At 43.4% G+C, this 23131-nt stretch overlaps 1 protein-coding gene across 1 annotated transcript in view; it reads right to left on the bottom strand.

Moving 5' to 3' along the window:
• LOC122906777 (protoheme IX farnesyltransferase, mitochondrial) overlaps positions 1 to 23131 on the bottom strand; it is a 131494-nt gene that overhangs the window by 75771 nt on the left and 32592 nt on the right. The gene's annotated exons all lie outside the window — the stretch shown is intronic.

Raw genomic sequence — 23131 nt, 5'->3', positions numbered from 1 at the left:
TTTGGAGAAATTTCTAGGTAGCAGAAGTCAGAGAATTGAATAAACGAGAACTAAAAATTTAAATAGAAAGTTTCACATCTCTAAAAAAAAATTTTTGTTTTTTCTATTTCGTGAAAAAGCATTGCTAATCCCTCATCACAAAGTACAGGAGAAATGCTTTCTCTCACCAGTTTTATTTATAACTATATCAAATTTTTCTTGATTTTTCACTCCTTAAAAAAAACTTTTCACTGAAGAAAGTATGATGAACTACAAAAAGTAGCCTAGCGTAGATCTGGGAAGATCACGGATGGCAAAGCTGCATTTTGGCTTCACTGGGTGACAGGGACTTCCCCTGCCTGGGTGATCATTTCTGAGTTCCCACTGCCTGTACTTGCTGGAGTTGAGGTCGTCAGACCCTCACTGCTCAACGTGCCTCCAGGCTTCTCCTGTGTCAATGGCTCTATTTCCTCCTGAATTAAATCTGAACTCCTACCAGGCCACTCTGACACTCAACAATATGGCTCCAGTCTTACCGCGAATGACTTCCTTCCTGCAACCTGACAGTCTAGGTCCTTCCGTTATCACATGCGTGCACCTGCATATGTGCTTTCCAGAGCCCTGGTCTGGGCTCAGGTTCCTTCCTCTGACTGAAGCCATCCGATCATCTTCAGAATCAATGCCCACTCTCCTCTGCCCTAACTCTGTCCACCATCCACGCCGCAGAGAACCTTCCTTCTATGATAGCGTAGATCGCCTCATTTCCTTTATTTACTTTCTATGCTCAATGGCACATCCCACTTTTTTTTTTTAAAGATTTTACTTATTTATTTGACAGAGAGAGATCACAAGTAGGCAGAGAGGCAGGCAGAGAGAGAGAGGAGGAAGCAGGCTCCCCGCCAAGCAGAGAGAGCCCGATGCTGGACTCGATCCCAGAACCCTGAGATCACGAATGGAGCTGAAGGCAGAGGCTCAACCCACCAAGCCACCAGGTGCTCCCCGCTGGGTTTTAAGAGTAGAACTAATGTTCTATTTACGGGTCTCCAATGACACCACATGCTACAGGCAGATACTACTGTAATTGTCTCCATTTTGCAGATGAAGAAACCGAAACACAGAAAGGTTAACGAATGTGCCCCAGTCACACAGTTCAGCTCACACCTGTGTTCTTAACTACAAGGCTATACAGACTTTCTATCAGGACACGGCAGCTGCTGGCACTCATGATTATTTTCACTTTCATGTTGATTACTGGGCTGCTTAAAGGAGAAGTGGCTGAGCTGGGGCCACCACAGCAAGGGGACAGGGTATTTAAAATACGAATCCCTAACCGTTACCCTTGCTTCTGGCTTAAGTTTTGCCACTTATTATTTTTTCCTCATCATGGTTCTTAGAAAATATCTGGAAGTAAATACATATTATTAATGGGTGTTTACTTCCTATTCATAACAGAATTCAGACCATAAAGCACAAAATCCAAGGGGAGATGAAGTGTGGCTGGCTAAGGCAGGCACAATATGAAAAGAGAGCTGAAAGATATGGACGAGTAATTTTAAAACTATCATTACAGAATTAAAAGTAGCACTAGAAATATTAAGGAACAAAATCCACCAGGAGGAAAATTAGTTACAGGTGGAGTGAGTATGACGCAACGTGCAGATTCCAGAAAGACAAACCTGTCCAGAAAGGAAATTAATGGTACAGAAGACAGACAGTGGAAAAGCAAACACAACCAACGCCCGAACGGGAAGACGGGGTGTTGCAGAGATCTTGACTCTCCAGGTAACTTCTGTACTGGGGACGATCTAAGCTTTAAAGATATGAAGCCGTCAGCTGGAGAGACCCAGCCTGGCCGCACCTGGGGACGTGATTCCAGAGCGCGTGGCTCTCACACATCATTTCCCTGTGAAGTGTCCCACACTCACTGCCTCTGGGTCATCTTCTTTTTAAATTTTTTTCTGATGGTCACACATCTGCCTGTATCGTGAGCAGCAGGGAGGACACTTCCAGCAGTAGTCAAATTAATTTACAAAAGCAGGGATTCGGAGAAGCTGCCTGGTTGGAGCCCTCGGGAGCTCACGCGCGGATGCCAACACAAAGCAGCTGGACACCAAAGCCCACGAAGAGTGAGGCCACCCAACGAGCTCATTGTGTGGTACGTCCCGAGTATACCGTTGGCAGCCACTTCATACACGCAGAACCAGGTGGCGAAGAACTTGCCAGTGGCCAAGAGTACCACGGTCAATGGGGAAGACAGCTGGTGTACCTGCTCGTGACTTCGATCCCCATTTGGCGGAAGACAGGGTCATCTAACGCTCCGCCGTGAGGGTAACACACCAGCTCCTTCATCATCCTCTACTTCTCTTTCCAACCAGGCTTTCTGTGGTCACTATCCTGCACCACTCCTTAAAGTACCATTCACTTTGATCCATGTGAATGACATCTTCTGGAATTCTGCCCCACGGGGGGCCCGTGTCCTCTGTACCCAACGAATCACCAGAACAGCTCTTCCTTGGGATCGCCAATGATCTCCTCATCACCGTCTCCAAGACACTGTCATAGTCTCCAGCCTTCTATACCACTGGGCACTCCCCCTTCATCCTTATGCCCTTCCGCTTCTTTGGTATCTAGGTTTTCTTCCTGGCTTTCTTCTCTGTGTCCTCTGCGAGTTCACCCTCTTCCAGTGCCATTAAAGAGTGTGGCTCCTCAGGGCCAGTACGGGGACAACTAACCTCATTCGTGTCCACAGCCGCAATCACCACCTCTATGCAAATGGCTCTCAAATTTCTGTCTACAACACATTTTTCTGTTCTGACTTCCAGACCCCATGTATCTGTCTACTTGACATTTCTTCTTGGCTACACTGAAGGCACCGCAAACTCAACATTTCTAGACTGAACTCACAGTCCTTCCAGCAAACCCAGGTCCTTTTTCAATAGTGAATGGTGGTATCACCAGCTACTTGATTTCCCAAGCTACACCCCAGGAGTCATCCTCGACAACGTTTCTCCCTTTTTCCCTCCACTGCTGATCTGTTACTAGCACTGTTTGTTTTCTCTTAAATAGCTCTCAAATTTGCCCCCTCCGGTGTCACCCCAGTGTTAGCCATGACCATCTCTTGCCTCGAGTGTGGCAAAGCCTCCTGGTTGTTCCCTCTGTGTCCATTCTGGTTCAACTAACAAATCAAATCATGTTCTCTCTCTCTGCTAACGCAAGACAATGGCTTCCAAATGCTCTTCCAAAAAAATAAAAATAAAAATCTTAACATAGCCCCTCAGACCATACACGACATGGTCTGATCTATGTCCTCTTACGCAGCTTCATCTCCCTCCCTGTCCCCAACCCTGTATCTGTGAATTCACGGAGCTCTCAGTCTTCTAAACCACACTCCCTTCTGCCATGGGCCTGCACACGTTATTCACTCTCCCTAGAACCTTCTTCCTCCCTTGTGCCTGGTAAAACTCGATGCATCCGCAGGATCTCAGCTCCAGCATCATGCCCGCCACTTTTACCGACTCAAATAGTACCAGCAGTATCTCTCCTTTGCAGCACCCACTAAAGCATCTTGTAATTTTCAAACAGAACTTGGGATTATTTCACTTTTGCCTGCCTCCTTACTCCCCATGGGGCATTAGGTCCACTGAGAGGAAGGAGCGCATCTGTTTCTCACTTACCGCTGTGAACGCTGCTGCCTAGTAACTGGTATACAACAGGCGCTCAGCTGAAGACAAAATAGCAGAACAGGAGTTGAATACATCAGGCAGTTGCCTCACTGGAGTGAACATTACAGACTTCTGCAAAATACAGGAAGTGGGCCTGGGAGATAAAACTCTTCAGAGCAGGTGAACGGTCTCTACCATCAAGGTAGGTGGGAGAAACGTATGCACTGGGGCAAACCACGGAGTGGAGAGGGGGGTTGGAGCTGCCAGTAAATAATGCAGGGGTGCCAAGGCCGTCTGCAGGGGTGCCAAGGCCACGTCTGAATGTGCCTCTGTGAGGTCAAGGCTGAATAAACGGGGGAGGAACAGTGGGACTGACACATGTCTCAATGGAGAAAGTGGGAAGCAGCAAGAATGTAAGTTTGAAAAAAAAAAAAAATCCTAACAGGAACACACCAAAAGTAAATTTTGGAAAGTACTTGTTTTTTTAATTTTCAATACCATAAAAAAAGAACCGAAGGAACATGTGATGACATACTTGCATGGGAGGGAAAAAAGCTGCCTGAGCCCAGGGAGATATACAATGGTTGAAAAGTGAAACTATTTTAAATAAACTAAAAGTTTAAGAGCTAAGAAAACTTTGCAATGCACACTTGAAAAGAAAAAAAGAAAGACACAAGTTCTAAATTTTAGCAATTGCATTTTACTAAAATATAGAGTGTGAGCCAAATATAGTGAGCGCTGAGTGTGAGACAAAATTAGCATATTTGATTCTTATACATGCTTTTCTCCCTTATATTTTAACGTTTCTGAAACTGGAATTCATCTCCTGACTGATTTGTCGCTCTAATGCTGTCCAGTGTTCTTTTAGGACCTCTCTGTCCTTGAGTGTTAGCAAGTCTTAAAACCCAAGAAACGCTTTTGGATAACACCACCAAATAGTGCAAAGGTGTCTACTTTCCTCAAATAAATTTCTTGATACAACATAGTTCTAATTAAAATCCCCATTTTTCTTTTTAAGAACTTCAAAACAAGAATTCATCTGGAATAATGAAGTGACGAGAAGCACCACAGAAGTCTTGAAAACAGAAACGCCCTGCAGGAAGCCTCCCTCTCTTGGATATTGTACCGTAGAGTAGAGATACGCTACTTAACAGGGTGTGGTTCTGGGAACAAACATCAAACCAAAGCATACAGGAATGTAGCTCTTACGAGAGTGGCATTTCGGAATAATCCTAGGATAAGACGCCGACAATTTAAAACCAAAGCAAGTTAAGTCGTCAACCCACAACCTATTTTTGAAAAGAATCTGCATGTTAAGATCCAAGGTCTTTCTAATTATTCTCCTCAAGGAAGAAGCCATTATAAAATGACAGATTCGAATATATTAAAATGTAAGGCTTGAATATACAGGCTTGGACAACACAGGGGATAGGGGTGTTGCCAAAAATCCACCTTCAACTTGACTCTGCAGAAGCTTAACCATGGACAGCCTACTGATGACCAGAAGCCAGCTTCTCCATAAAATAACTGTCAGTGAACACATATTCTTTATGTGGTATGCATTATGAACTGTGTTCTTACAACAAAGGAAACTAGAGGAAGAAAATGTAACTAAGAAAATCAGGAGGCGGGGCACCTGGGTGGCTCAGTGGGTTAAAGCCTCTGCCTTCGGCTCAGGTCATGATCTCAGGGTCCTGGGATCAAGTTCTGCATTGGGCTCTCTGCTCAGCAGGGAGCCTGCTTCCTCCTCTCTCTCTGCCTGCCTCTCTGCCTACTTGGGATCTCTGTCAAATAGATAAATAAAATCTTAAAAAAAAAAAAAAAAAAAGGAAAGAAAATCAGGAGGCGGAGAAAATACATTTCCAGTACCGTACTGTATTCATAGAAAGAAAAGTACGTGTAAGTGGACCCGTGTTGTTCAAGGATTGGCTGTGTCCCAAAACAACATAAACATAATTAAAGAGCAATGTCAAGAACAGGCTTGGAAAAATATTTGCAACGAGTGACTAAATACACCAAAAGCTCTTAGGTATCATTGAAAAAGAAAATATCGTCATGCTAAAACGGACCAAAGACAAGGTAATGATCATGGCATTTAAATAAGAAAATACAAACGACTAATAAATGCTTGTAATTCGTGTATTGTGAACGTAGGACCATTTTCTTCTTCTCAAGACTTAAAAAAAAAAACAAACACAAACACAAAAACAAAAACAAGTTGCTAGTGTGAAGGACCAGAATTTGGGGCTGGGTGCCACAGTGTACCCGTAGGCCTGGAGGGTTTCAGGAGAGGAGGGATGTGATCCCACCCAGGTTTTAGAACATCACCCTGAATGTTGTGCTGAGAACCAACCCGAGAAGGCCGAGGTATTAGGAGTCACACCAGTTAGGTGGTAATTACAATAACCCACGCTAGGGGGATGCCTGCCAGGCTCTGCTGGTTAAGCATCTCCCTTCAGCTCCGGGACCTAGGAACAACCACAGCATCAGGTTCTCTGCTCAGTGGGGAGCCTGCTTCTCCCTCTGCCCCTACCCGTCCCCCTGCTCATGGTTTCTCTCTCTCTAATAAATTAATAAATAAATAAAATCTTAAAAACAAAAACATAAACAAAAAAACATACCCAGGCAATAGTCCTAGTCCTGGTAATTTGAAGATTGTGAGAATTAGGTGGAGAGTCCAAACATCCTCCAGCCACGCCCCACAAACCCTGCAGCTAACTGTGTCTGTGGGTGTGTGTGTGTGTGTGTGTACACGCGCGCACACACCATCACCACAATTTCCTGGAGCACTGAATGTGGGGTCTGAGAGAACACTGGGGATCATGAAAGACTCTGGAGTCTCTGCCCTGAGCAACCATCATATAGGCCTGGTTAACAGCAGCTGAGACGGGCAGTCCGAGCAGGTTCACGATAAAAGATGGGGAATTTGCGTTCACAAGTTACATTTCTGTTATCTTGAAGAAATCCGAGTGGAGCCGTCGGGTACGTAATGAAGAGTCTGCATTTCTGTATCTCCCACCTAAGTTCTCTGCCTGGTAATGAAGTGTCTGACGAGGAAATCTATCACTGGTGTGTGTTTTCACTATTTGTTGTAATAACAGAGAACACATAACTCATAACGGTATCTCCAAATCACACTGGAAGACCAATTAATGAAGAATAATTTTTAAAACCTTCAGATGACAAAGGAGATGAAATTAACAACCAATTTCATTTAGAATTGTGTGAAACATCCTACTTTGCTGTCGTAGATAACTTTCATGCTGTCATTCACTTCAGCTTGATTTTATCTGCTTGCTCAGCGTTATCCAATTTTAATTTCACTTGTTTTATTATGATCTCACTGCTAATCCTTCCGAAAATTACTAATAAATTTCCTGGAAAATTTGTACACATAATGAGATTATCTTCCTCTTTACCGTATGTAAAATGTAATTTCACCTTTAAATAATAGTCTCCATGAAGTTAGAAAATAACAAAGGAACAACAATGTTTCTTTAGGCTCCTTTAACCTGGGCCCTCATTTGCTGGCTCATTTTCTCATTCATTTATTCAACAGCCACTCACCGAGTGTCAGGGAGTTAGGTAAATAAAATGTGCCCTTTTAGCCAAAGAAGGGCTCAGAGGCCTGGACCCTTCAGATCCCTGAATCATAATGTGCTATAGAAGCAATGTTGTAATGGAGAAATAGAGGAGGAACTCTGAGATCAGAGGAGAATGTGTCAAAACCCAGAGAAGGATTTAAACCCGGTGTAACACACAAGTTTATGGAGAAGAAGAGTAAATAAATATTGGTTTAGTGACCTTAGTGCAGAAGGTTAAATATAACTCAAGTGGGAATGTTTATATACCGTACTACTTGACTGATCTAATAACCAAACTTAAGAGTTTCCATCTTAGTGTTTTCTACCTAACAACTAACAACTCCACGTGACTAGTTCTTCCACCAAATGACTCAACTTTACAGTATCCCTCAAACACCTCGGAGCGTGAAGCCAACTAAACAAGGAGGCCATCCCACCCGGGGCTGTTCTAACAGCAGCTGGGACAAAGCGAAGCAAAACCTGAGCCTAAGACATGTCAAGGTTAAAGAGCAAAACCCAAGGGGACGCCTGGGTGGCTCACTCGGTTAGGGTCTGCTTTCGGTTCAGGTTATGATCCCAGGGTCCTGGGATCCAGTCCCACATCAGGCTCCTTGTTCAGCGAGTTGTCTGCTTCTCCCTCTGCCTGCTGCTCCCCCTGCTTGTGCTCTTTCTCTCTCTGACAAATATATAAGATCTTTAAAAAAAAAAAAAAAGAGACAGCAAAACCCAAGGACAACAATCACAAACAGCCAACCTTTCCAAACAAGGCAACCGCTTAAACTAAGGCCCATCAGATAATTCCCCCAATAATTTCCCTGCTTTGCTTCCAGGTTGGTGGGATGTTCCTAATCACTTTGGATTTGGTGCTGCCAGTTTCAAATCTACTGTTGCTCAAATACGCTCTTCAAGATTTTAAGATGCCTCAGTTTGTCTTTTCGCTCCTCGTTTCTAGAGCAGCACACATCAATGTCACCTGCTGGCAGCTTGGGACGCTTTCTGTTAAAACATCAGTGGCATATCCGGGAGTATTTCCTTGATCAACAAATTATTAAAAATGAATGCTGAATTCGTTACTATTACACCACCCTAAGCCGACACTTAGAAAGCAAATTAAGAATTCTGCGGTCAATTACGATTTAGATTCCAGCTTGACGGGAATGATAAAAGTAAGGGTGAAAAGCAGCATGACAATGAAAATAAGGGTGACATGTTTAAATTGATTGGATTTTCTCTTCTTGCGAAAAAGAGCAGTGAAATTAATTGGCTGTCTAATTCAAGTTGACTTTGTTGTTGTTAAAGTTCACGTGGATTTTTTAAAACAATGCTTGGAAAATAGTAAAAATACTTAGGGTTATTGCACTTCATGTGCATATAGGCATTTGCATGGAAAGAAATAGGGCAATGCGGGGCAGGATGATTAAGAAATGTGGACGACTATTCAAATACTTCAGCCGATATGGTACGGATATGGAATGGCACGAAATGTAAATGAACTTTAGGATCTGGTCTTTTAATTTGACAGCTGTTTGACAACTGCGCGATGGAAAGCTGACCTCAGACAACTGCAAATAAATGAGAGACGATTGAGCCAAAGAATTTCACATGGAATGATACAATATACATTGTGGTAACTCCTCACAGGGGAATAGATAAATGCAGGCTGGGATTTTTATTGTCTTTGAAGGTACTGATACGCAATGGACTTAAATTTCACAAAGGGCCGTGTGTTACTCTATTACAATTAATGGCACTTTCGGAAACATAACGCCCGCCATCAGTGGAGAAATCATTGTAAACACAATTTGAGATTTCCAGGTGTTTCTTGAAGCAATTTTTACTTGACCTTCCTCGCCTTTACCTTTTGGACGCTAAAGCTGTACCACCCGCCCCCCTCCCCCCCTTTTTAATTTAAAAATAATGAGCTCCTTCATGGTACTGCTCGAGAAGCCACACATGGCCAAGAAAGGCAGCAGCTTAATCCTCAAAGTACAATTCAGCACCCACAGCTTCATTCTAAGGAAGCTACTGAGATATTCTGCGCCTTGCTTTTCTCAGCGTGGTGAAAATGAGGAAAGAAAACCACGTTTTCGTTATGTAATCATTAAAAATTCTGTTCTCAGAAGGTAGATCTTCTTTTTAAAAAAATTTGGGTAGATGATACTATATAAATTATATATCCTATTTCAATAGCTGGAGTGTGTATGTTTGGGGGAGGAATGGGGGGGTATGCTCTAGGCAAATTTTGTCATTGTTGATACAACATTTAACACTTAAAACTTGGGAAATTTCACATGAAATTCCAAGTGTCCAGCTTGTACTGGGGAAGCGAAGGTTCCAGCAACACTGGGCCAGCACTGATCTGGACCAATCACACGGCAGCTCCCTCGCTGTGTCTGCGCTCCAATTCAAGACCACCACACAGCCCTAAAACATGTGTCTCTGAAAATGGAAAAAGTCACTGTGGGTGACTGAAAGGAGTTCCTTGTGACCAGGGAATGGTTTTAGAAAAACAAAAACAAAAACAAAAACTCATTTCTAAGGCTTCCCTATAATCACTTTCCAGCAAGATGCTTCCTGCAAACGCTATTACAGTCCTAGAAACTCAGTAGCCTAAGGGGAGGAGAGAGAGAGGAGAGAGGCCCGGCTAGATCCCTAGATCCGTGCCCAGGGAACTTCCTCCCCACGCAGGAAACTGTAGACAGGAACAAAAGTGAGCAATGAGGGCCATGCACGGGTCTCCAGGCTGGTCTTCCAGCCAGCATCAAACCGGACCCTTCCTCCCATCTGGAGAGGTCAGGTGTCCCCTCTGGGTGCCACAGTGCACACCACTCACCACCGTTATAACTGGACATGCATCTGTGTGATTTTTTTTGACTGATGCCTATTTCTCTCACCAAACAACGGGCAACAGTCATGACTCATGGATTCGTTTCCTTCATACACTGGGCTCCTACTGTGCTTCAGACCATTTTCTAGGCACAACATTCTAGGGGACCAACAATGGATAAACCCAGGTCTCTGCTCTCGAGGTGCTGACATTCTAGGAAATAGACAACAACCAGAAAGAACATGCCAGAAGAGAGGGATGGGAGAGGAGAGGGGAAGGAGCAGGCAGAGGGCACAGGGACTGCCAAGATGGTGCGGTGGGAGAGTTCTCGAGGGGCTGGTGCGGGGAGAGCAGGGTTCCAGAGGGAAACAAGCAGAGGCTGAGGCTGAAGCACGCACAGGTAAGGACGCGGGTTCTATTCTAAGCTCACCCATCCGCACTCCTGTGCCACAACCTTCATTCCACTTCAGTATCCTATTTTCCCATCACAGAAAACACCACTGCGGCCCCAGGGGTCCCGTCTTCTCGACTATCCTTCACTCGTCACCGTCTTCCCTGCCCCCCACTTGTTCACGCTCCTCTGTCTGCCAACCAGCAGCTTTCTGGGGCAGCCCTCCGAACGCTTGTTGTCTCCATCCCCCGCAAAATCTGCTGGGATCCACGAAGGGCTCAACTCCTCTCCGCCTAAGTACACTGGGAGAGAGCACAGCAAACCTGGAGCTCCGCCCTCAAATCCAAGCTGAATGATTATTTCCTTGCCAAGACTCACTCCTTCTCCCAACTCCCTGCCTCATGGGATGCACTTCACCCATGTCCGACATGGCCTCCACCTGTCCTCTCCTCACTGGGACGGATACCCAATCAACGAGTGGCCCCTTTCGACTCTGCGTCTCTCTTGATGGTGCCCCTCAGGCTCTCAGGGTCTTACCCACTTTGTCATCTGAAGCGGGCTCTCCTCCGGCTTGTTTACACAATGCCTAAACCGACTTGGAAACAGAGCCAATCCCCCTACCGTCATTCTACATTTGACAAATGTTTATTAATATATAGGAATAATAATTAACATTAACCGCATGCTTACTGAGGACCAGACCCTTCTCTAAGAACTCAATGTTATCATTTCATTTTGTCACCAACCTCATCTGTCAAGCCAGATTAAGTCAACTATCCAAAGTCACAGGGCAAATAAGGGGCAGACATAGACCCTGCCTTGAGGCTGTCCTTGACTGCCAGTCCTTACTTGACGCCGTCTGAGCAGCTCCCTGTGCTGGCTGAGCTTGCAAAGGATCACCCGGATGTCCACCTGAAACTGTACAAAGCACGACAAAAGGAAGCTGCGTGGTCAGGGGATCAGGAAGTCTGTGAGGACCCTGATACGGTTGTACTGTTTTTACTTTTCTTTCCCCCCCAGTTCAAATATTTATTGAGCAGCTTCACATGCAAGGCACTATGGGACAGCTGAGATCAATGGTTGCAGTTGGAAACAGGATCTGTTTTTACTTTCTACATAGTCATGTACCTGCCTTATACGTTCTTCTTAATGTATTTATTGTGCAACTCTTTTTTTTTTTTTTAGTATTTTAAAATTGTATTTATTCATTCAATAGAGAGTGAGAGAGGGGAGCAGCAGGCAGAGGGAGAGGAATCAGCAGACTCCTGGCTGAGAACGGAGCCCGATGTGGGCTTGATCCCTGGACCCCAGGATCATGACCTGAGCGGAAGGCAGACGCTTAACCGACTGAGCCACCCACGCGCCCCCATTGCCCAACTCTTGCTGTTCTATGTGAAAAAAACAAACAAACAAACAAACAAACACAAGGGAAGCGACGTATCTGCGTGCCCAGCACAGTGCCTGGCACATACCAGGTGCTCAGGAAATGCTAGTTGTTTGGATGACATTTTAGCAGAGATCCAGCGGACTCTGTGATCTACGCTGTTGGCAGTGGAAGGAGGAGAGGCTGGGGAAGAAACAGGCCACTCAGAGTGTGCGGTCAACATTAGGACGGTCTTCTCTATCCTTAGAGTAACAGAAAACCATGGGTTGTGTTATGTCCTTATTAACGCCTACCAATGGCTGCCCAATACCTAAAGGGTAAGTCTGCATGCTTCGCAAGGCACGCTAGGCCCTTTATGACCGCCCCCTAACTTCTTTAGCCAAATCTCTGGTAGTATCACCAGCACCATGGGCTTTATGTTTCTGCTACACTGTAAAGTATGCAGGTGCCCAAATGGTCTCTTACTCATACAATCTCACATCCGCTGGGTCTTTCCTCATTGATGTTTTCTCTGCCTGGAAAGTTCTCCGCTCACATATACCTACCTGATAAACACCCACCTAACCTTCCTTCTGAGACTCCAGTGCCTTCTCTGTGAAGCCTTCCTGACCTCCACAGGTAGAAATGAGCATCCCCTATGTTTCTACTGCAGTACCAACATATTTAAGAGTTTTATTGTACTTAGCTGTATGTCCATCTTGCTCTACTAGCTGGGAGCTGCATCAGGGTAAGGATAGATCTTTCCATCACTAGCAAAAGTCATCAATAAATGCGTGAGGGTCTTTCTGCAAATAACTTTCAGGGAAAAGACCACCATAAAGCATCAGCACTTTCTGCCACTTTAATGATGTCTTGTTTTCTGGTCCCAGGAGTATTGAACTTTCTTTCCAACAGGCAGGTAAACAATTTCAACAGCTTCCCCTGCCTCAGTGATTTCAACCTCAGCTATGCAGAATAAACAAAATTCTGTACAAGTGAGAACTCGTCCAGTCACATTTTCCTGTCTTTCAAAGGCCATGTCTTCAAGCCTGAATGTTCAACAAGTACTTATGAAAAGGGACTTTTTTTTTTTTTTTAGTATAACTTCACTTTACTTACCCTAGAGATATTTGCAACAGCTGAGTATCTACCTGCTGAAAGACTTATCCACCTTTGCCCTTCCTGCAGAAAAACACATCGGACCTTGAATCGGGGGCTGCCTAACTGTCTAAGGTTAACTGCACGCTTCTTTAAATAACCTCTTCTGCCACTCACTTGGTCCTTCACTCAAGAGAAAGTGAAAATCGTGGCGGGAATCCAGGCTCGGCATCTTCTGTCCTTCACTAATACCCCGATTTTCAAATCCCCGAGTATTCTTACAAGGACTAAGAATCTGGTCTATAGGTATCTTTATGGTTTAATCCCAATTAGCTTTAGTTAAGAGAGGACAACGGTAACTTCGGGGGATGGACCCTTATGCACGGAGCTTCGGCAAGCCGACCGCAAAAATGACACACAACACTGGTTAACCATTGTCACTTGGTCTGTCTCGCGACAGCAGTGTGGACAACAGCACATTCTAGACCATCGACCGTATGTGTGCCAAAAGCAATACCAGGATGGCGTTACTCAGATACATTACCAGATTTTTAGTTCAGTGTTAGTTTTCTTTCTTACAAGCTAGCAGGTAAATGTCTTCTAGTCCAAAAGGAACCTCAGTTGGAATAAAAGCTAAACCTGTACATTATCTTAATATTTTAAGGCTGCACTGTAAATTTTAAGGCATAAGAACACTCTAGATTACAAGTATACATAAATCTTATTAACTACCAAATTTTCCCTTTTGTTTCATCCTATCTCTACATTCCATCATTCAGATCCTTTAGAATTTCTTTGTTCCCTCCATGATCATTGCTTCTGGGAGAAATCTGGCATAGGATCTAAAGGAAATGACACAGCGAAATTTTCCTTAAGATTAATCACACAGGTAAGTAATTTCCCCTTCTTGCCAAACAATATTTTCTAAAACTTCTTAGAAAATCAGTAAGACAGAACTGGGTGGTCATGAAAACGTGAATTTTTAGGACTTACTTAACCACTTACACACAACTTTTCAAGGTCTAATCGCTCACCTGAAGCAGTTTGGGGCTGGAAATAGCAACACAAAGAATTCACCAAAGCTGGTCTGGGTTAAAGAGCATGGGGAAAAGAATCTGCTTCACTGTCCGTCCCAGAAACCCCGAGTCCTATTCCTGCTCCTTTCAAGTGTCCGGGAGCTGAGCAGGGAATTCAGAACCAACAAAGGTCTCTAACTCTACAGTACGAATATCAAGGCATCAATATTTGTCAGGTATTAAACCTTAAAAGCAGTTTGTCACGAAGGCAAGGGGAGTGCGTATGAGATAAGGTAACATACAAGTCTCCAGGGGACAGGTCACACAGTCCGCTTTGAATTCACGTCAGCAGCCCTCAGTCAGCGGGGAGCCCCCTAATCTAGAGAATGGGGTCGGGGGCAGTCTGCAGTTCGCAGCAGGAAACAGAGAAGCTATTGGGATTCAGATGAACAGACTATTGGAAAAGGCAAAACAGTCTGAAGACAGACTGACGAAAGAAAGGAAGAAGAAAGAAAGAAAGAAAGAGAAAAAGAGAGAAAGAAAGAAAAAAAGGAAGGAAGGGAGAGACGCCTGGGTGACTCAGTCAGTTGGGTGTCTGCTTTCTGTTTGGGTCGTGATCCCAGGGTTCTGAGATCAAGTCCCTCATCGGGCTCTCTGCTTGGTGGGGAGTCCGCTTCTCCCTCTCTCTCTGCCTCTGCCTGCCACTCATGTTCATGCTCTTTCTCTGACAAATACATATTTAGAAGGAAAGAGAGAGAGAAAGAAAGGAAGGAAGAAAGAAAACAAAAAAGAAAAGAGAGGTCACGTGGGAAGAAACTCAGCTTGATTTCGTGTTGGAACAACATAGAGACATCCAGGAAGGGGGCAAATCTCCGAGTCCCCCAAACCAGGTCTAATCACGACATGCTACCCAGAGACACAAGCCAAGAATCATAACTCCGAAAATCCCAATTGGTATTATTTCCATTATGTCTCAGTTAAACATCGCTGATTGTGAACCATTTCTATCAGCACTTCTTCGATTTACCAGAACTGAGTACAGCATTCCACAGCACCTGTGAAACGGGAGCCACACTTTCAAATGTGAAGAATTCAAATACAGGTAAATACACACTCGAAAGAACTGTGTGTGTATATTCATGCGCGCACACACATAATACAGTTTGCAGTAGAACTCAAGTCTCTCAGTCTGGGGAAACACATCTTCCCCTCCCATTCTCTGCCTTGAGACCCTCTTGGCAGACCGCTAATGGATAATCAGATTCAGACAGCGTGGGGGATATGGGCTAGACACAGACCACGTGTTCACATTAATAGTATTGAGAACGTTAATTGAGCACTTAGCTTTCCGAAGGCCAAGTGCTCTAACGCCTCCACTCGGATGATAGATGACTGTACTACCAGGCCACTATGACACGCTCCCCTTTAACACTTGGTAGCAAGGATGTCGGCAGTCAGCCTGGTAGAAGGAAGGGGAATAACCCAATTCTGAAGTGGTGCCCGAACCAGGACATTTCAACTGGGAGAACGCAGTGAACCTGGAAGTCCACCACAGTCCGTGGGTTCTGCTCCCAATGTGACCATTTTCAGACGCATGATCAGCGGCATCACGAAGCTTCACTTTATTCCTCTGCGACGCCGGAATAAATGCCACCTCACGGAGATGCCGTAAGAAGCAAAATAAATAAAATGAATTAGATAACAGCCTGCTAATGTGGCGTGTAAATGACAAAATACTATCTACAAACACATGTTCACATCATCGTCCTCTCTGCGTCTGCTGGCAAAACTGCACCTGGAGTTATTTTGACTCTGGACACCAGCGCCAGCCAGACTCACTCTACTTAGACGGATCATTCCAGAAAGGGGAATCAAATACAATTCAGGAACTATTTGGGGTTATATAAATTCATGAAAAGAGACTCCACATTTAAAATGCGTTTTCTTTTAGACATTGTTCAGTAATGCTGATCATTTGCCTTATATGAAAAACATATTTCGTGGGAGACTCTTTCCCACGTGTTATTCAAAGACTCTAGATAGATCTGATCTAGTGCAGTAGCTAATTTGAAGATCTGAGTAAGCCACAAGGCACAGACTTCAGAGACCACCGAACGAATGCGAGTTGTCCATTGGTGAAAACATCAAAGCCAAACAAATCACAACATTCGGAGGAAAAGTGTATTTCTCATACTGATTTTTCTTAACATAGGATGTTCTATGAATCACATCACCGGTGTTTGCTAACATTGGTCTTAGTCTCCTAGAACACGCCACGGAGTTTAATAACCACGTTTGTTCAACAGGGAAGATGAAAGTCAATTCCTATCGCTCAAGGCAGACTGCACAGTCCAAACAAAAGAGACATCACAGAAAGGGAGAATGTAGAAAGATGCATTAGATATTAATCTCACATTCAGTGGGAAAACAGAAAAATCTTTATCTGTTTTTCCTTTCAGAGTTTAAAAGGCTGTGAATTTTCTGTGGCCCTACCCACCCTATAATTCAGAGCTTTTTATCCAAAGCCCTTCCTTTTTACCTTATTTCAGCCATGAAAAGTCTCTCAACTACTGTCAGTATCAAACAAAGAGACACGTCTCTTCCTGACCTTGCTTCATTCACACCTCTTGATCTCTTTCATTTCCTTTCATAAAAACTCTTCAACATTCCCAGAGACACTAGATCCTAGAGATAACATACCCTTATCAGCTTTACTTTCTAATTATAGCCTACCTCACAGATCTGAAAGTCTACTTAGGTTTTGTGCCTTTCTTGTAATTTTCTCCAAAATAAAGTCCCTGAGAACATCAGTGGTTCTTACAGCTAAGTCTAGGGTATGAATTCATTCAACGTTTATTTGATCTTACGAAAAAGCCGTTGGTGGAGGGGGTGGGAATCCTATGAACCCAGACTTAAGGAGATGAGCTAATGTAAAATGATTAGAACGTTACTTGGCATATGGCAAGTGCAAAGTAAGTGTTAGCTGCGATTGTGGTTATGATGAACACTTCTTGCTACTTTCCCCTGCTTCTCCATCCATACTGCTTTATTCCAACATGCCTCCCTTGGGAATTTCACCCTACTGGCCTGCTGTATGCTTGTGGGGATGAAGTGCTGGGTGTACAGCATAAATAAGTCGCAATCAACATTGCGAGTTCTCAACGTTGAGAGTTCTCCAGGGAAGAGATACAGATGAAGAATTACAGAGTGAGGTCACAGGTGCCTATTAACCGTGGTTAGAGTGAGAGCTTCAGAGTGCCATCACATGGAGGAAGACACACAGAGCTTTCCCAGAGACGGAACCATGAGCAACAGGCTGGGGTTCTAAGGACATGGACTCTCACTCCATGTGGGGAGGACACTGCAGTGGCCGAGCTGCCCACCTAGGGAACCAGCTGCCTGGCCACCAGGGATAACCATGCAAGCAGTACCTACTGGGGGTACTGTAGAAATGAAAGATCAGACCCAAAGGAAATCGCCAACATTCTTGAACGACTTACAAACAGAGGAACAGTGGAGGAGAAGAATCTTTAAGCTCACTTTTCTGTGTGCTCACGCAGCTCCACAGTTCCGCCCAGCAGTGGATCCTGCCTGTGACTAGGGAAATGCTGAAGGAGAGGTGGGCCTGGAGGCCTGGCCTGCAGCGAGGATACCCCCACCTGTCCAGTCCGCACACGCGGGAAGACGAAAGCCAGAACCCAAGCCAGACCTTTGAGAACAAAGTTGCTTTTACCACCTCTCGTTTCGAGTGAAAGACTGAAGGCACAGGTGGGCTATGAACAGAGCCCCTATAATTTCTTGTCCAAACTGGAACAGTGGAGGGGAAAGGGGGGCATCATTAATAATTATGCCAGGAACACAAGCATAAACCAGGACATATGGTCGCCCCAGCTATCAGTGGGTAGTTACACACATAGAAATGTAAGCCAAAGAATGCCTGAGGCAGAAATTGGAGCCAGGATCTTGGGTAAAGATCTAAGAGTGAAATCAAAAGGAGAAATCAATGGTTCTCAATCAGGGGCAACATTAGTCCTCAGGGAACATTTGGCAACGTCTGAAGACATGTTCACTTGTCACAACTCAGGGGTGTGCTGCTCATACCAGCCAGTGGGTAAAAACCAGGGATGCCAGGCAACAGTCCCCGAGGCACGAGACAGCCCCTCACAACAAAGCCGGCCAACCCACGCTGGCAAGAGCGCCAAGGTTGAGAATCCCTATGTTAAAAATGAAAAGCTCTGCCGGCACAAACATACGAAACATCTGCACTTCAAATGAAAACTGCAGAACATATCCAGACCCTTCCCAACAAAGAGTTAATAATCCGATCTGCACACATCAGAGAGTACCGGGGAACATAAATGGCCGATAGACATTAAAAGCACCGCCCCCACCCAACAACTCTACCTCCTAAGTCATCAGAACAACTTGAACTAAAAAGATGCACCTAAGGTTCCCTACAAACCTGGCCCAGACCTCCTCTAACTTGCAGGGTCAGCGGTAAGCCCTTCACACGTGCCATCTGGAAGCATACAGTGATTTAAAACCAAGCACATGCACAAAGAGAAGATCTTCCAGGAAAGAATTTCTCCACATTTGCAACATATATCTTGTTTGATTTTAACTTTTTAACTTTTTTTTTTTTTTAAAAAGATCTCTTCAGAGAGAGAGAGTGGGGACAGAAGGAGGGTGAGTAAGACTCTCAAGCAGACTCCCAATGCTGAGTGCAGAGCCCGATGTGGGGCTCGATCTCACAAGCCTGAGATCACGACCTGAGCCGCCAATCAAGAACGCTTAACTGACTGAGCCATCCATGTGTCCCTTAACTTTTTATTTTAAAAGCCACATATCTTTTAACACAAGATTTTAGTTAAGGACACATTCAAATATTGAGCTATGAGAATTTTGGCTCAGCATTATTTATGTGGGCAAAAATGTAGAAATTCCTAAAACATCAAATAAGGAGAGACTGATTAAACAAATCACTATATACCTATATATGATCATGTTATAGCGAATATTGACATTGGAAAATGTTTATGATACATTATTTAAAGGAGAAGACATATAGAAGCTATATGTATTATACACATAAACCATTCCTGTGAGAAATTAATATATATGTAGAGATTGTTTGTGCTAAAAAAAAAAAAAAAGCCTACTATAATATAATATAAATGAAAATGTTAACGAGTGAGTCTATCTGGGCAGGGGGATATAAGCACCACAAAGCCAGAGGTATGCGCTTACCCTCTGTTGTAACTCTGAAATGCAGAGCAGTGCCTGGTACAAGGGAAACATAAAATAAAGAATGTTATTGATATTTTTGCTTATTTATATTTTCTCACTAACCTGCAATGGAAACATTATTTGCATAACACATTTCTTTAAATGTTGCTTTTAAGAAGAATAATTCAGGGGCGTCTGGGTGTCTTAGTGGGTTACGCAGCTGCCTTCGGCTCCAATAATGAGTCAGGGTCCTGGGATCGAGCCCTGCGTTGGGCCCCCAGCTCAGCGGGCAGTCTGCTTCTCCCTCTCCCTCTGTGTGTTAATAATTTATGTTTATATTAATTTGTTAATAGTTATTATTAAAAAATAAATATTAACAAATAAATTTTTAAAAAGAACAATAATTCAGGGACGCCTGGGTGGCTCAGTTGGTTAAGCAGCTGCCTTCGGCTCAGGTCATGATCCCAGCGTCCTGGGATCGAGTCCCACATCGGGCTCCTTGCTCCGCAGGGAGCCTGCTTCTCCCTCTGACTCTGCCTACCAATCTGTCTGCCTGTGCTTGCTCTCTCTCTCTGACAAATAAATAAATAAATAAATAATCTTAAAAAAAAAACCTGCAAAGTATTTAAAAAAAAAAAAAGAACAATAATTCAAAGGCAAAACAGATGTTTTGCAAATAGAAATGTCAGTAATGCCACCTGCCTCACAGGGTAGTAAGGTTTAAATAATAATTTCTGTAAATATGCTTTGTAAGCTCTAAAACACTGTACGAATGTCAACAATTTGTTACTTTCTTAAGACCCTCTATTTCAAGTGAAATCAGTCCCACATATGTTTTGGGTGCCAGACCTCACCTCATCCATGTCTCTTTTACTACCTCATCCTCTGAAAACACTCAGAGGTGAGTGTGGAGGCTTCGGAAGCCCGAAGTTGTGACGACAGATTGAGAAAGTGGGGGCGCGTCCATCAGGAAGAACAGCAGGTCACCAATGAAATGGACCCTGCAGAAATGTATTTATTGACATCCACTCCTAACCTCTAAAACAGAAAAATCATCTTCATGTAACGTAAGTAAAATGATCGCAAATAGTTTATTATAACAATATCTACTATGTCCGATACTCAATTACGCTGAAAATTTTCTGACAAGTCTTATCTTTTTCAATTTTTAAAATTAATTCCACTTGAATTTACTCAGTTGTTCACTGTGAGTCGCTTGTTTCTTAGATTCGATCAGTCAAAGCCATCTATCACATTTTATCTTTCAGTGGCTACATTTTATGGATAGATTTCATCCTTTGAAGGCACACCTGCTTTCAGGCCTCGTTATGGTTTCAAATGAGGCATGCGTATATATTACAAAACATGAATGTAATTCCTTCTTACTTTTTAATGTTAGTGGTTTCCATATACAGAATATATACACACATATATATACACATATTTATACACTACACTAGTCATTATTTCATAAATCAGAAGCTGAAGCTCATTTTCTCCCCCTAAAACAAATGTAGGAATTGTTTTCCAGAGCTTTATTTTTCCTACTTTCACAGAGAGATCACAGAAGTAGGGTCCAAAGGAGCAGCACTCAGAGCTAAGGAGAGCTAAAAGAAGTATTTAAAAAAACAAGAAATGTTATTCGAATCCTTTTATAAATGCAGACAGAAAGGAATTTTTTTTTCCCACAGAACTCAGAAGATGAAAAACTTTTATCCCTATCAACCACATATAGGCATTTTTTAAGTTGGATGTCAGCTCCCTAAAAAAAATGGGAGGCTCTTGCCTTCATCAACGACAATTTCTTTATCTAACTGCTATTCAAAACCCAGTTAAAGGTTTGTTGTCCAGTGCTCTTTGTTTTGCTTACACTAATTAAAGGCCCTAATGAAAATGTTCTTGCCTTCTTTTAATTTTATGTAACTGCTTCATAATACTAGAGCTAAAATTCTTCCAACAAAATTGAGAAAATACTGTAATTTGGGAAGGTTACTGATAGCATAATAACAGTGGGATTCCACAATGACGGTGATCATTAAGATGTTTAAGTATTGTGATGTTTCCAAAGGGAACTGGCGCCCAGGGCGAGTGGAAGGAGGCGGTACGAGGAATCCAAGAAGATGAAGAAGTTAAGGGCCCATGTGATGCACAGCACTGAAGACGCCTGGGGAGGACCAGCGATCGAGGAGGAGGACGTAGAAGTGTTCCAGAGGAAGAAAGAACAGGAGAGCTGTGTGAGCCCAAGACGGGGTTAGGGAGCCAGCCTAAGAAGGAAATGCTAACAGAAGAGGGAGACAATGTGATGTGTCGGTTCCAGAAAGAATCTCATCCCATAATCTGGCTCTTCTCAGCAGTATGAGATGGACACACCCTAAGTCATGCTAAGTCAGCAAATACACTTCCTACTGATGATAAAACAAAGCAGCAAAACACATTTTAACTTTATTTATTTTTTAAAAAGATTTTATTTATTTATTTGACAGACGGAGATCACCAGTAGGCAGAGAAGCTGGCCGGGGGGTGGGGGAAGCAGGCTCCCCACTTGAGCAGAGAGCCCGATGTGGGCCTGGATCCCAGGACCCTGAGACCATGAACTGAATCGAAGGCAGAGGCTTAACACACTGAGCTGCCCAGGTGCCCCTAAACTTTTTAAAATTTCTAACACCTTAGCTTATTTTCAGCTTCTGGAAATTTCTGCCTAAATGTAATTCATTCCGTGTTTTTCTCTGTAGATACTTTCTTGCTAGTGACAGACTTTTTTTCCAGGATAAAATCTTGAACTACCTTTTTTTTTTCCTTTAAGGGTGGGGGATGGGAGGGGGATGGCAGCTCAAACTCAAGGCAACTCTGTATTATTTTTTGTACTGTTTGGGGATTTCTGAACCATTTGGTGCTTATTAGTTAGTTGCTGCTGTTTTTTAAAATGTCTGTAATTTCACTTTAAATCTGTGTTTAAACCTATTTAATTTAAGCAGGAGACAGCAGTTAATATCTCAAGGATAAGTACAGCTCTTCAACAGAAAAAAGGGACCTGAAAGCTAAAATGTGTTTTTGGCTTACTCTTATGACATAAATTTATAACTAAATAAAAGTAATAATTTTTAAAATGTTTTGAAAAATAGACCGGAAATAGCAACACAAATCCACTTTGCTTGTATTGCTTTCTATTCAAAATTTCATTAAAAACATGTTCACTGTGAAGCTAGGATTCTTTTCTTGGCCAAGCAACAAGGGAGGGGAGCAGAAGGAAGAACAGCTTGGAAGAACCGCACCGTGGTTTACGAGCTGGGACTGTACGTTTGGAGTATGGCAGGATGAGTTGGATCTCCCTGTAAGACTGTCTGGACATTAAAAATAGTAACAAAAACAGTAACAAAAAAATAAACCTTATTTGAAATAGACTGATCCCTTCCCGAACAGGTGATAACACACTGTGAAAGCATAATGATCCGAGGAATCATCAAATTAAAATTCTCACATTTTACAGAATACCAAATGATATCATCCGCTCGGCCACGCTGTTTTCCTGCTCGTAAGCTGAATTTCTGTTTTAAAACTGGGCCAACTCCTCCTGGGTGTTCTGGTGATGGAAAAGATTTTCCCTAAGTTTTAGCCAAGACTTCTTCACTCTGGTATCCGATGACAAAGGATACGTGGGGGCACATACCACAGTGACCAGGTTTAGTGGGGGGTGGGGAAGAACTAATTTATAGAAAACTATTTTGATGTGTAAAATAAAAGGGGGACAAAAGGATGCATTAAAAATAATATGCTCGGGGCGCCTGGGTGGCTCAGTGGGTTAAAGCCTCTGCCTTCGGCTCAGGTCTTGATCTCAAGGATCTTGGGATCAAGTCCCACATCCGGCTCTCTGCTCAGCAGGGAGCCTGCTTCCACCTCTCTCTCTATCTGGCTGCCTCTCTGCCTACTTGTGATCTCTGCCTGTCAAATAAATAAATAAAATCTTTAAAAAAATAATATGCTCATT

This window comes from Neovison vison, chromosome 5 (genome assembly GCF_020171115.1).
Source record: "Neovison vison isolate M4711 chromosome 5, ASM_NN_V1, whole genome shotgun sequence".
Lineage (NCBI taxonomy): Eukaryota > Metazoa > Chordata > Mammalia > Carnivora > Mustelidae > Neogale > Neogale vison.
This window is presented reverse-complemented; position numbering and strand designations above follow the sequence as displayed.